This window comes from Ceratotherium simum, chromosome 29 (assembly GCF_057802395.1).
Source record: "Ceratotherium simum simum isolate JZ-2026a chromosome 29, ASM5780239v1, whole genome shotgun sequence".
Lineage (NCBI taxonomy): Eukaryota > Metazoa > Chordata > Mammalia > Perissodactyla > Rhinocerotidae > Ceratotherium > Ceratotherium simum.
Window position 1 is genome coordinate 7,950,064 of NC_141928.1, and position 14,772 is coordinate 7,964,835.

At 45.6% G+C, this 14,772-nt stretch overlaps 1 protein-coding gene across 1 annotated transcript in view; it reads left to right on the forward strand.

The window, feature by feature from the left end:
• KYAT1 (kynurenine aminotransferase 1) overlaps positions 1–14,772 on the forward strand; it is a 34,528-nt gene that overhangs the window by 7,521 nt on the left and 12,235 nt on the right. The window lies entirely within an intron of this gene.

A 14,772-nucleotide genomic window follows, 5' to 3' on the forward strand; every position in this document is an offset into this window, starting at 1 on the left:
CACAGACCTGTGCACTGCTCATCAAGCCATGCTGAGGCTGCGTCGCACATATAAAGTAGAGGTAGATGGGCACGACTGTTAGCCCAGGGCCAATCTTCCTCAGGAAAAAGAGGAGGTTTGTAACGGAGGTTAGCTCAGGGTTAATCTTCCTCACCAAAAAAAAAAAAAAACGTTAAATGAAAAGGAAAGAAAACACTTTAATTCTCAATGTTTCTAATTTAAATTACATTAGTAATTTAAATATTAAACTTATTAGTAGTAGTTCTACCACTTTTTCATTTCCCTCTACGTTTATAACAGAGCATAAGAGAGTTTTTAATGCTTTGACAACTTTTTTTTTTCCCCCCAAAGTGCCAGTAGATAGTTGTACATCATAGTTGCACATCCTTCTAGTTGCTGTATGTGGGACACGGCCTCAGCATGGCCAGAGAAGCGGTGCGTCGCTGTGCACCCGGGATCCGAACCCGGGGCGCCAGTAGGGGAGCCCGTGCACTTAACCGCTAAACCACGGGCCGGCCCCAATGCTTTGACAACTTTTAAAGGTCACAGAACAATCGTAATTTTTCTCATTAATTATTAAGTTATCTTTGCATGATTTCAGCTCGTGTGGGCATTTTTACAGTCCCAGCGTACATGGGGAAGCAAGGACTGCCTGTGTATATGTGTATTTATATGTATGCACCATCACATGTGTATCTGACTCTATAAAAAATGCAAACGGGGTTATATGGTTCTTCAAGCTGCCTTTTTTATAACCATACATTTTTTAAATTGAGGTGAAATTCACATAATCATTTAATAAATCAACCATTTAAAGTGTACACGTCGGGGCCGGCCCTGTGGCTTAGTGGTTAAGTGCTCGCGCTCTGCTACTGGCGGCCCGGGTTCGGATCCCGGGCACACACCGACACACTGCTTGTCTGGCCATGCTGAGGCGGTGTCCCACATACAGCAACTAGAAGGCTGTGCAACTATGACATACAACTACCTACTGGGGCTTTGGGGAGAAAAAGGGAAAAAAAGGAGGAGTATTGGCAATAGATGTTAGCTCAGGGCCAGTCTTCCTCAGCAAAAAGAGGAGGATTGGCTTGGATGTTAGCTCAGGGCTGATCTTCCTCACACACAAAAAAAAAATAATAAAATAAAGTGTACAAGTCAGTGGTATTTCGTGTATTTACAATGTTGTGCAACCACCACCTCTTTCTAGTTGCAAAACCTTTCATTACCCCAGAAAAAACATCCCGTATCCATTAAACAATCTCTCCACGTTTCTCCCTCCCATCCCCTGGTAACTGCTAATCTGCTTTCTGACTATGGATTTGCCTTCTGGATATATCCTATGAAAGGAATCATACAATATGTGACCTTTCGTGTCTGGCTTCTTTCACTTGGTTTAATATTTTCGAGGTTCATCCAAGTTGTTGCATATATCAGTATGTCTGTTGTGCCTTTTTGTGGCTGAATAATATTCCATTGTACGGATATACCACAATTCACCTGTTCATCTGTTGAAGGACATTTGGGTTGTTTCCACCTTTTAACTGCTATGAATAATGCTATTAACATTCATATACAAGATTCTGCATAGACAAACATTTTCATTTCTTTTTGGTGTATCCCCAGGAGTGGAATTGCTAGGTCACACGTTTATTCTGTGTTTGGGCTTCATAAAAATTAAAAACTTTTGTCAAAGTACGTTATCAAGAATGCAATCAGGGCCGGCCCTGTGGCTTGGTGGTTAAGTGCGCGCGCTGCGATGCTGGTGGCCCGGGTTCGGATCCCGGGTGCGCATCGAGGCACCACTTCTCCGTTCATCCTGAGGCCGAGTCCCGCATGCAGCGACTAGAAGGATGTGCAGCTACGACATACAACTATCCACTGGGGCTTTGGGGGGAAAAAATAAAATAAATAAAATCTTTAAAAAAAAAAAAAAAAAGAATGCAATCAAGGTCATTGATTCATTTTGAGTCAGTTTTTGTAGATGGAGTGAGGTAGAGGGTCCAACTTCGTTCTTTTATTTGTGGCTAACCAGTTGTCCCAGCAAGATTTGTTGAAAAGACTGTTTCTTCTTCTTCTTTTTTTTTTTTTAATTTAATTAATTTATTTATTTGTTTTCCCCCAAAGCCCCAATAGATAGTTGTATGTCATAGCTGCACATCCTTCTAGTTGCTGTATGTGGGACGTGGCCTCAGCATGGCCCGAGAAGCGGTGCGTCGGTGCGCGCCCGGGATCCGAACCCTGGCTGCCAGCAGCGGAGCACATGCACTTAACCGCTAAGCCACGGGGATGGCCCGAAAAGACTGTTTCTTCTGCCACTGAATCATTTGGGCACCCTTGTCAAAAATCCATTGCCCATAGATATCTGGGTTTATTTCTGGGCTCTCTGTTCTATTCCATTGGTCTGTATGTCTATCCTTATGCCAGTGCCACACTGTTTTGATGACTGTACCTTTGTAGTAAGTTCTGAAATCAACTTGCATTTTTCACGTAACCTGCATATCTTTCCATGTCAGAATGCTAAGGGCAACCTCATTCCTTTTAGTGGCTGCACAATATTCCACTGTATGGATAAACCATAACACACTGAACCAGCCCCCAATTGATGGACATTGGATTGTCTCCAGTTTTTTCTCTCTCACACACAATGCTGCACTCTTCATCCAGGTGTATACCTTTTTGTGTGTATGTGCGAATATTCCTGTAACATAAATTTCTGGGAGACGAAGTGTCAGGTCAAAGAGTAATGTATGTTATTATTATTAAATTGCCCTCCAAAAGTTATACCAGTGAATGCTCTAACCTGGTGTTTTCCAAGTCATGGATTATGACCTTTTAGTGCATTGTAATATCAATGTGATGAGTCTCTATCTTCTTATTCTCTCCCTAGCTGAGAGGCAGACAATAGTGTTTCATTTTAGTTTGCATTTTGTTAATTATGAGTAACATTCATCATCTTTTCAAGTTTATTGACTGTTTTCTTTTTTGTGAATTTATATCTTTTGCCCACATTTTTTCCTATTGAAATGTTGGTCTTTGTTATTGATTTGTAAGAATCCTTTGTATATTAAGGCTCACACAATATTAAAATGGTCTGGTTGCTTGTTAGTCTCCTTCATTAGACTGTACACTCCTTGAAGGAAGAGAAGTTGTCCTATTCACCCTTGTATACCTGGTGGCTAGCATGGGGCATAGCACATATGAGAAGTTCATTAAATATTTGCTGAAGTGATGAAAAGGCATGCAACCAGGTGGCGGCCCTGCACCAGGTATTGATGATTAAAAGATGAATAGAGGAGAGTCCTTGTTCTAATGGAGCTCGCAGTCTGGTGGGAGAGATAGATATTCATTCTCGTTCAGCAAAAGTACATTGAGCAGCTACTCTGTGCCAGGTGCGTAGTGTCCACTGGAAGAGCCAGCTTTCTAGAATGAGAAAAATACCAGGACTGGGACTCAGGTGATCTGGTCCTGGTGGAATCTGGGCTGGTCAGTTCCCCTCTCCGGTCATCAGTATCCCCGTCCATAAAATGTGAGTTACTGGACTGAATTCTCTCATTTCGCATTGAGCACCCATCAGTCTGTGCTTCTCTGGCTCTCTCTGGAAGTAGGAGTCAGTGGCCCAAGGGGCCGTCCTGTGACTGCTCAGAGGCTCCTCTTGTCCCACAGTGGCAGTGAGTACAGGCTTTGAAGTCAGAGTCCTGAGTTCAAATCCCAGCTCTGCTACTTGCTAGTGTGGCCTTGGGTATGTGACTTAGCCTCTTGATGGACCCTTTATCACAGGATTCAAAGTCATGGGACTTGTAAGGTGCTCAGCAGGCTGTCTGGCACAGAGAAAGTGTGCAGTAAATAAAAGGGCGTTGTCATTAAACTTAGGACGGACGTCAGGGCTAGAGAGGAGTTGGCCAGGGGAAACCTGCTTCCTAGAAGATGGAGGGTGAGGCCTGGGGAGTTGGAGGTGTGTGTGGCTCGGAAATGCTGCCTGCAGGGTCCCCCGGGTGCCTCTGGATGAGCTGAATGAGTCCCTGATGAGAACCCCCAGGTACCTATGAATGAGGGCGCTGGGTCAGCCCCAGTCAGTGGGAGAACTCTGGACTGAGAGGTCAGCAGTCCCGCCTCGTGGTGGGCCTGGACCAGCATGGTCCCGCTGTGGGCCTCCTTATGAAGTGAGGCCACAGTCCCCTCCTGCTGTGCCCAGATGTGTGGAGCCCCAGGGCCAGCTAGCCCCAAGTCAAAGCAAGGCTGGCTGTGTGCGCCCCCTGCTGGCGGCTTCAGAAACAACAAGCCCACAAGCCTCCCTTCCCAGGGCACTGCCCTGACACCTGGTGGTGTTGCTGGGTGAGGGCCGCCCCCCACCCCCACCCCTGGAGCCACCTGTGCCCTTCCTGCCTTCCTGCTCAGACCCCCAGTGGCTTCTCCCTGCCCTTCAAGTCCCTGGAAACTGCCCACATGCTCATGTGCTCACAGACACAGATACAGAGTTGTGTGCTCCTGCTCAAAGTGCAGACACTCATGTTTACTCGAGTCGCAGCCACACACAGATTTACCCATGCTCAAGGTCACATGACTTCATGGGCCCTATTCACTTTTACCTTCACGGGCCCCTTTCTCCATTAAAGATAACAATAAAAATTATATTTGGGGGCCAGCACACACACCACCCCCTGCCCTGGCAGTTCCCTGCAGTGAAAGCCTGCTCCGGTTTCCAGCCCTGAGACAGCGAGACTTGTTGAGCATATCCTTCTCCCTCGGGGGAGCCAGGCCACCTCCAGCCCCAAGGAACCACCTTTCCCAAGATCTGGCAGTGCCCAGAGAGGGTGCGGGGCTGAGATTGTGGCAGAGGACGGGAGGGGGCCACAAGCTGGGATATTTTCCTGTGTGAGTTTCTGCCCTGTGCTGGGCACCTCCCCTGACCTCCAGGAGCTCCATAGGAGTGCTAGTTGTTGTTTGATCATCATTACGAATGTCCTTGCCTATCATGGGCGAGGAAGACAATTCCTCTACGCTCTAGGTCCTTCTGGCTGGTCTACAAAATAAAATTGACATGAGACAGTATAACAGGAGAAAATCAAACAAGGCTTTATAACGTGTACATGGGAGAAACCCAGGAAAACTGAGCAACTCGCCAGAATGGCTGAAGTTGCCCCCTTAAATACCATCTTCAACTAAAGACAAAGGAGGATGTTGTGGGGAGTGGTTTGGGGCTTCAAAGGGGAGGAAGGCAATTTACATGGAGATGGAAATGCAAATGTTTGCTAAACAAACGTTTGCTGGGCCAGCTATAGAGAATGTTATGCTAAGGTATTAGCTCCTTCCTGGCACAGGCCTTCTATCTTAAATTCTTTTAGACAGTTAGGGGGAAGGTCAAAATTTCTTTCAGAGTCTTTTGTTCTTAAAAATAATCAAGCCGGGGCCGGCCAGGTGGCGCAAGCGGTTAAGTATGCGTGCCCTGCTTCTGTGGCGGCCCGGGTTTTGCCGGTTCGGATCCCGGGCGCGCACCAACGCACCGCTTGTCAAGTCATGCTGTGGTGAAGTCCCATATAAAGTGGAGGAAGATGGGTGTGGATGTTAGCCCAGGGCCAGTCTTCCTCAGCAAAAAAAAAAAAAAAAAAAAAAGAGGAGGATTGGCAGATGTTAGCACAGGGCCGATCTTCCTCACAAAAAATAAATACATAAATAAATAATCAAGCCAAAGAGACACGTTTTTGGGTGGCCAATTCTGATCCCCCACACTATTAGTGGGGGTGAGGATAGCACCTGCTTTCCAGGACTGTTGAAAGGGTCCGATGACATATGTATAGTCCTTATCACAGTGCCTGGTGCAGAGTGAGCACTCAGCAAGTTAGAGCTGATTGTGTTAATATCATTCCTACCACTGTAATCTGTGAGATGATGAAGGCATGATTTGGGGCAGAGGAGGTGTAGTCACTTTCGGAGAAAGGACAGAATTGATAGACAGGGAGTGATGTGGGCGGCGGTGTCAGAGAGAGGCTCAGCCTACCAGGCATCCAGAAATTCTGAACCTAGTGGTCAGGAGGTGGCAGAGGGGGTCCCTCTAGGATTAAGTCCATTTGGAGGAGTCGGCAGGACATCAGGCACAGGACAGGAGCAGCCAACCCTGCATTCAGCCAGTCTAAGGGGACCAGCTGTCCCCATTTGCCCAGGATGATCCCAGTTTTAGCACTGAAAATCCTGCATCCCAAGAAACCCCTCAATCCCAGGCAAGCAGGATGGTCGGTCCCCCTAGAACAAACGGTGGGCACCGGGCGCCTACTGTGACCAGCACTGGGCTCAGGCCTGGCCTTGGGCCTCGTGTCCCCTGAGTGAGTGAGGCTGGAGCACACCAACGCCCTCCCCGTAATGTGACACACCGTGGAATGTCCCTCCTCGGACAATGATCACACTACTCTTTGTTGCTCCAAGCTCTGATTCTGAGCCACAGGGATCCAGGAGTGCTTCCTGCAGAGTTCCCCTGGAACTGACTCAATGCTAAGAAATTAGAGGGTGAACCCTGGCCGGCTGACTCCTCAGCTTCTGAAATCTCCCAGCTCTCTTGCACAAGCCGGGTGGCTTCAAACAACAGGAACTTACTCGCTCACAGTTCTGGAGGCTGGAAGTCCAAAATCAAGGTGTCAGCAGGGCGATGCTCTCTCTGGAGGCTCTAGAGGAGAATCTGTCCCATGCCTTTCTCTTAGCCTCTGGGGTTGCCAGCAATCCATGGCTTCCTTGGCTTGTAGACACATCACTCTTATCTCCGCCTCTGTCTTCACATGACATTCTCCCTGTGTGTCTATGTCTTGTCTCTTCTTTTTTTTTTTTTTTTAATTTTATTTATTTTTCCCCCAAAAGCCCCAGTAGATAGTTGTGTGTCATAGTTGCACATCCTTCTAGTTGCTGTATGTGGGACACGGCCTCAGCATGGCCAGAGAAGTGGTGCGTTGGTGCGCGCCCGGGATCCAAACCCGGGCCGCCAGCAGCGGAGCGGACGCACTTAACCGCTAAGCTACGGGGCCGGCCCATGTCTCTTCTCTTCTTATAAGGACACCAGTCACAGTGGATTAAGGTCCGCTCTAGTCCAGTATGACCTCATCTTAAATTATTTACATGTACAAAGATCCTCTTTCCAAATAAGGTCACATTCACCGGTACTGGAGGTTAGGACTTGAACGGATCCTCTTGGAGGACACAATTCAAGCCATAAGACACTCTTTGCACTTGTCAGGAAACACCTGCTGGATGAATGGAGACAGCGCTTGTGGGGCATCTCTCGTCCCCCTGGGTCTGTGAGCCTGTGTGGCGGGGCCCTGCTTGGCCTGGTCCCTACTGTGGTCTCAGCACTGTGCCAGGGAAAGCTGACAATTGAAGAACAGAAGGAGGAAGTGCCCCACCTTTGGACAGACTGCTAATTTCCAGTGCTCGGAAATGCTTTGAACAACCTTGGGGGAAGAGGCTGGGTTGGGAGGGGGCTTAGAAGGGACTGGGCTAGGGAGCTGCCGAGTAATGCTCAGACTGAACTTATTTCTTATAAGCAGGTGCCAGAAGCTCTCTACTTCACAGAATCTTCTAGTGTGGGCGAGCCTGAGCATTTATATACTAAAATATATGTTGTTGAGTTATACATTACTTTTCTTTGTTTCTCCATAAGAAGTTAGAGCATTATACTGATAGTTGTGAAATTGTGTGACTACGTCTGCTGTATTGGACTTCCGGTTCCCAGTCCTGCCTGTCAGGAGCTTGGAAGTCGTCAGTCTGTCCTTACAAGTAAAAAGGGGAACAACCTGAAAAATCGACTTCCTCTTAGATCCATCGGAGAGGTGAGGTCACGGGTCAAACCACTGCCCCCGGAATTGGAGAGACAGACAAGCAGATTCAGAGAATCACAACCCACGGGAGCAGAAACCTCCGCTGGGACCAGCACAGGGGTGCGGACCCCATACGGGGACTGACCAAGTGCTGGAGGCTCCGTGTGAACAGGTCTGGAGGTAGAAACTCCAGGGGCTCCAATCCAGCCTCGCGGTGTTCGTCAGTCCAGTGTTAGTGGAACACAGCCACACCCGTTTGTGTACGTGCTGCAGCGGCAGAGCTGAGGGGCTGCGACGGAGGCTGTATATCCTACGGAGCCTGAAATGTGTGCTCTGGCCCCATACAGAAACGTTTGCTGACGCTGGCTGCTCTAGAAGCAGAGTGGATATGGGGGAGCAACTAACAGATAGACAGGAATGGTGAGTGTGGCTGGGGGAGAACAAGCGAAAGGCACGGTGGCAGGGAGTGACCCGGGACAGGTGGCCCCATGTCTGATGTAATAGGGTCTTATAGTACGTGGTAAAGACTTTGGATTTTATTCTTAGTATGAAGATTTATTTATTTTATTTTTCATTTTTTGCACTTAGAAAAATTTTATAGAAAAAGATGAAGAGAGTATCATTAACATCAAGAAAAGAAGAATTAGAGAATCTGATAACTGTCTTCCATGGTTTAAAAATCTCACCCAAGGGAGAGGAATTAGACATGCCTGAATGACCTTTAGAGTCATTCGTGTCTGTATACCCAGTGTCTAATCCAGTGCCTTCCATATAATAGGAGCTCAATAATGTTTGTTGGGTGAATGAAAAATTAATGACACTGCATATTCATCGTATTTAACTGTGCAGTTGAGAGAGGACACATACTCTTTTCATTTTCCTGTGTCTATCCATCTTTTTGTGTATCTCATATTTGAAGCCATTCTTTGGATAGTGAAGTCAGGAAGGAGGGCCAATTTTCTGCCCTCTGCAATATCTCCCATATAATGGTGATTCTATAAATGCAAACTGTAATGATTACGAGATTGATGCCGGAATGAAGATTTAGAAAGAGAAGAGCAGCGTCTGGAACCCAGCAGCTGGTCTGGCACCCATGGATAGGATGTGGTTTTCTATGAACGTGAACAATTTCACAGAACATCAGCATCAGGCAAGGCCACTCTGGGACCGTGAGAAATCCAGACAGAAAGAAGACCACTCCGTAATCATGTCTGAACACAGATGAACATGAACGGTGTGGAAGCCACGCTGTACCAGGCACCCTCTCTCCTGGCTCACACGAGTGGCTGCTGCTTCTTTACCCATTATAACTAGCTCCACTCTAGCCTGCCCTCCCTGTAAATAAATTTATTGTGATATCCAATCATAAAATTATTCCTGCTTCTGAAAGCACCAGTCCACAGCGAAGTCCTGCTTGCTTGGACCCTCCCCCCAAGTCCAAATCCTATAAGTTCTAGCACCCTCTTACTGAGACACCCCACAGCTCCCTGTGTGCACTTTCCCTCGCTGCAACCTGTTCAATCAGAGCTGTGCTCCTGGTGGTTTTGGGCTGAGGGCATTGACAGGGCTTATCAGTTAGGCCTGGTTTGCTGTGAGTGAAAGAAAAACCAAAATAACAGTAGCTTAAACAAGATCAAACTCTCTCTCTCTCTCTCTCTCTCTCTCTGTCTTGCTCTCACTCATCAACCAAGTTTAGAGGTAAGTAAAGGTTCCTCCATCATCAGAGACCCAAACTCCTTCCATGTTGTGGCTCTGACTTCCACCTCATGGGGATGGAACATTCCAGATATATGCAAAAGTAGACAGTAGAGTATCCTAACCCTCCAAGCCTCAGTTGACGGCCCATCTTCCTTTATCTAGTCCCCCATCCCCTTCCCACTTCCTCCATCTGGCTCATTTTGGGTTATTTTGAAGCAAATCCCAAATATTATATCATAAATACTTCAGGGTACATCTCTAAAATATAAGGACTTTTAAAAAGGAAGAAAGAGGGCCAGCCCCGTCGCTTAGCGGTTAAGTGCGCGCGCTCCACTTCAGCAGCCCGGGTTCGGTTCCCGGTCATGGAATCACACCACTTGTCTGTCAGTAACCTTGCTGTGGTGGTGGCTCACATAGACAAACTAGAAGGACTTACAACTAGGATATACAACAATGTACTGGGGTTTTGGGGAAAAAAAGAGGAAGATGGCAACAGATGTTAGCTTAGAGCGAATTTTTCCCAGCAAAAACAAAGAGAAAGAAATCACCAATACCATTAGCACACCTAAAAAATGAATGATTCCTTCCTATGGTGTAATGCCCAGTCATTGTTTACATCTGTCCCATCAAATTTGCCCCTCACGTTTGTGGAGCACAGTGGAGCCCACCAAGCAGCCCTTTTCCTCTGGTTCCCCAGAGCAGAGGTGGGGTTTTCTCCACCCACAACCCCCACTGTGTGCGTGCTCTTTCTCTCTCTCTCTCCCCCTCTATCTCTGGCTCTCGACTTGTTCTTCCCTCTGCTGTAACCCTGCTTGTTCATTCGGTTACCAAACTTTCTAAACCTTCCTTAAGAGCCTGAAAAGAAAATAAGCCCCTAAGTATCTTTTAGTTCAGTGCTTGTCAAAGGTATAGCTCGCTAAAGCAGAGGGAGGGCAGGGTGTGAGGGCAGCACCGGTTATAGTGGGTTTCTTTGCCTCACCATCCCAGAGGAGGTCCATACACTGCATCTGGTTGAGGTGCATGCCTCTTTTGCCTCTCAGCCTTTTGAAAAAGTCGGGCGTATGGGAAAGGTGAAAGAACTGTATGGTGGCCACACATATGCCAGCCACCCGGATTCACCACTGGGTGACGTTTTGCCATGTTTGCTAATGTCTCTCTTCCCGGCCCTGCCTTTGTATGTTCTTTGCTAAATCTTTTGAAAGCATGTTGCAGGCATCCTGATGCTTCACTGCTAAATACTTCAGCCTGTGCCTCCTGAGAATGCCCACCCCCTATATAACCACCCCGCATTATCACACCAAAGACATTGACCATTGGGGCCAGCCTGGTGGCATAGTGGTTAAGTGTGTACATTCCACTTTGGCAGCCCAGGGTTTGTGGGTTCAGATCCCGGGTGTGGACCTACACACCACTCATCAAGCCATGCTGTGGTGGTGTCCCACATACAAAAAAAGTAGAGGAGGATTGGCACAGATGTCAGCTCAGGGCCAATCTTCCTCAAGCAAGAAGAGGAAGATGGGCAACAGATGTTAGCTCAGGGCCAATCTTCCTCACCAAAAAGAGAAAAAGAAATTGACTGTCGATTCAGTCATTTCATCTGATGTACAGGCCATATTCAGATTTCTCCAGTTGTCCCAAAGATATCTTCTGTGAACTTTGATTGTTCCTGTTGTCGTCACCAATCCAGGATCCAATTCAGGGTCACATACTGTATTTGCTCACTGTGTCTCTTTAGTCTCTTTGAATCTGGAACAGCCCCCCCTGAACTCCAAACACTCACTCCTTTTTCAGTGCTGTGTTCTGACCCCCTTGGAGGAGAGAGGGAAGGAAGGAAGGCTGGAAGGAAAAGTCTCAGACTGCGGTGCAGTTCTCAGAAAGTTCCAGCAAAGCCAGTGGGCATCTTGGAGAGTGCCAAGTCTCCCAGCCTGCCTCACTGTCCTTCAGACACTGGCTGGCACAGCCCCTGAGAGCATGGCCTTAGTGCTAAGGCCTGGGCATAGGCTTCTGAGCACAGCCGTCCCCTCGGTCAGTCAGGCTCCTGGCAGTCAGAGAGACACATTCCCACGGCCGCCACAAGGGCACTGCCTTTTTAGTTTCCCAGACCTTGGCAATTTTGAAAAACAGCTTTATTTAGATACAGTAATACACGCACCATATAATTCAGCCATTTAAAGTGTACTATTCGGCTTGAATGTAAAACCTGAAACTGTGAAATTTCTAGAAGAAAACATAGGCAGTACGCTCTTCGACATCGGTCTTAGCAACATCTTTTCAAACACCATGTCTGACCGGGCAAGAGAAACAATAGAAAAAATAAACAAATGGGACTACATCAAACTAAAAAGCTTCTGCACAGCAAAGGAAACCATCAGCAAAACGAAAAGACAACCTAACAATTGGGAGAAGATATTTGCAAACCATACATCTGATAAGGGCTTAAGCTCCCAAATATATAAAGAACTCATGCATCTCAACAACAAAAAAACTACCAACCCGATTAAAAAATGGGCAAAAGACCTGAACAGACATTTCTCCAAAGAAGATATACAGATGGCCAACAGACACATGAAAAGATGTTCAAAATCATTAACTATCAGGGAAATGCAAATCAAAACTACAATGAGATATCACCTCACGCCCGTCAGAATGGCTATAATTAACAAGACAGGAAACAACATGTGTTGGAGAGGATGTGGAGAGTAGGGAACTCTCATACACTGCCTGTGGGAGCGCAAACTGGTGCAGCCACTATGGAAAACAGTATGGAGATTCCTCAAAAAATCAAGGATAGAACTACCATATGATCCAGCTATTCCACTGTTGGGTATTTACCCAAAGAACTTGAAAACACCAATTTGTAAAGGTACATGCACCCCTGTGTTCATTGCAGCGTTATTCACAATAGCCAAGACTTGGAAGCAACCTAAGTGCCCATCAAGGGACGAATGGATAAAGAAGATGTGGTATATATACACAATGGAATACTACTCAGCCATAAGAAACGATGAAATCCAGCCATTTGTGACAACATGGATGGACACTGAGGGTGCAATGCAAAGTGAAATAAGTCAGAGGGAGAAGGTCAAATACCGCATGATTTCCTTCATTAAGTAGTAGATAATAACAACAATAAACAAACACATAGAGACAGAGATTGGATTGGTGGTTACCAGAGGGGAAGGGGGGAGGGAGGAGGGTGAAAGGGATAATGCGGTACATGTGTGTGGTGATGGGTTGTAATTAGTATTTTGGTGGTGAACATGATGTAATCTATGCAGAAATAGAAGTATAATGATGTACACCTGAAATTTTTACAGTGTTATAAACCAATGTTACTGCAATAAACAAAAAATTAAAAATAAATAAATAAATAAAGTGTGCTATTCGGTGGTTTTTAGTATATTCACATTTGTGCAACTGTCACCACAATCTAATTCTAGAACATTTTTATCATGCCAATAAGATACCACGAACCCATTAGTAGTCATTTGCCATTCCCACCTCCCCACCCCTACTCCCAGCCCAAGGCAATCAGTCATCTACTCTCTGTCTCTGTAGATTTGCCTATTTCGTATAAATGGCATCATATAATTGTGGTCTTTTAGGACTGGCTTCTTTTACTTAGGCTAATGTTTTCAAGGTTCATCCATGTTGCGGCATAGGTCAGTACTTCATTCCTTCTTATTGTTGAATGATATTCCACTGTATGGATTTAAACATTTTGTTTATCAATTGATGTCCATCAACTGATGGACCCTTAGGTTGTTTCCACTTTGGGGCTGTTAGGAATAATGCAGCTATGAACATTCATGGACCAGTTTTTGTGTGGACATCTGTTTTTGTGTCTCTTGGATATATACTTAGAAGTGAAATTGCTGGGTTGTATGGTGACTCGATGTTTAACATTTTGAAGAACTTCTAGAATGTTTTCCACAGCAGCTGCACCATTTTACATTCCCAGAAACAATGTACAAGGGTTCCAATTTCTCAACATCCTTGAAACACTTGTAATTATCTGTCTTATTTGTTACAGCCATCCTAGTGTATATGAAGTGGTATCTTAATATGGCATTTCCCTGTTGACTAATGATGTTGAGCATCTTTTCACTGGCTTATTGGCCATTTATATATCTTCTTTGGAGAAATTCAGATTTATGATTTGCAAATATTTTCTCCCATACCGTGGGTTGTCTTTTCACTTCCTTGATGATATCCTTTGAAGCACAAAAATTGTTAATTTTGATGAAGTTCAGTATATCTATTTTTTCTTTTGTTGCTTGTGCTTTTAGTATTGTATCTAAGCAACCATATTCTAACTCAAGATCACAAAGATTACTCCTGTTTTCTTCTAGGAGTTTTATAGTTTTAGCTCTTACATTTAGGTCTGTGATCCACTTTGAGTTAATTTTTGTGTATGGTGTGAAGTAGGGATCCAAATTCATTCTTTTGCATGTGGATATCCAGTTCTCCCAGCACTATTTGTTGAGAAAACTGTTCTTTCCTCATTGAATTTTCTTGGCACCTTTGTCAAATAATTGACCATAAATGTGAGAGTTTATTTCTGGACTCTCAAGTCTATTCCATTGATTTATATGTCTATCCGTATGCCAGTACCACACTTTCTTGGTGCCTATAGCTTTTTAGTAAGCTTTGAAATTGTGCAATGAGCCCTCCAACAGTTTTCTTCTCTTTCAAGGCATTCACTTTTTTATATATGTCTATTAAGTTCTTTTAATCTATAGTGCCCCGGACCTTTTTATCCCTTGTACTTTATTTGTTGAAGAGGTAGGGTCGTTTGTTCTATAGGGCTTCCATCAGTCTGAATTTGTTGATTGCATCTCTGTGGTGTCATTAACATGTTCTTTTGTCCCTTTATTTTAGTAATCCTGAGGCATGATCTGACTTAGATTTGGTTTTAGCACAGGAATAATTTGCAGGCGTTGTGTGTTTTCAGAGTCACAACATGATGTAGGGTTGACTCTCTCCGTGATGTTAGGGGCCATCCATGATCTTCGCCTGGATCATTTTTTCATTAGAGGTGATTTACATTTTGAAAAGGTCACTCTGGTTGCTGGTGGGGGGAGCGGGTTACAGGGGGTTTTGAGGACTGAGGGATAATTATGCAACAAAGTACTTGTGGCTGTGGCTGGCACACAGTGACCATTCAATAAAATTAGCCCTTGTTATTGTTGTTATTAGAGCTGTGGGGGGGGGGGGGGTGGCACCCAGGTCCTGGGCTCAGAGCCATTTTCTGGCCAGGCCCTTCTCCTCTCTCCTC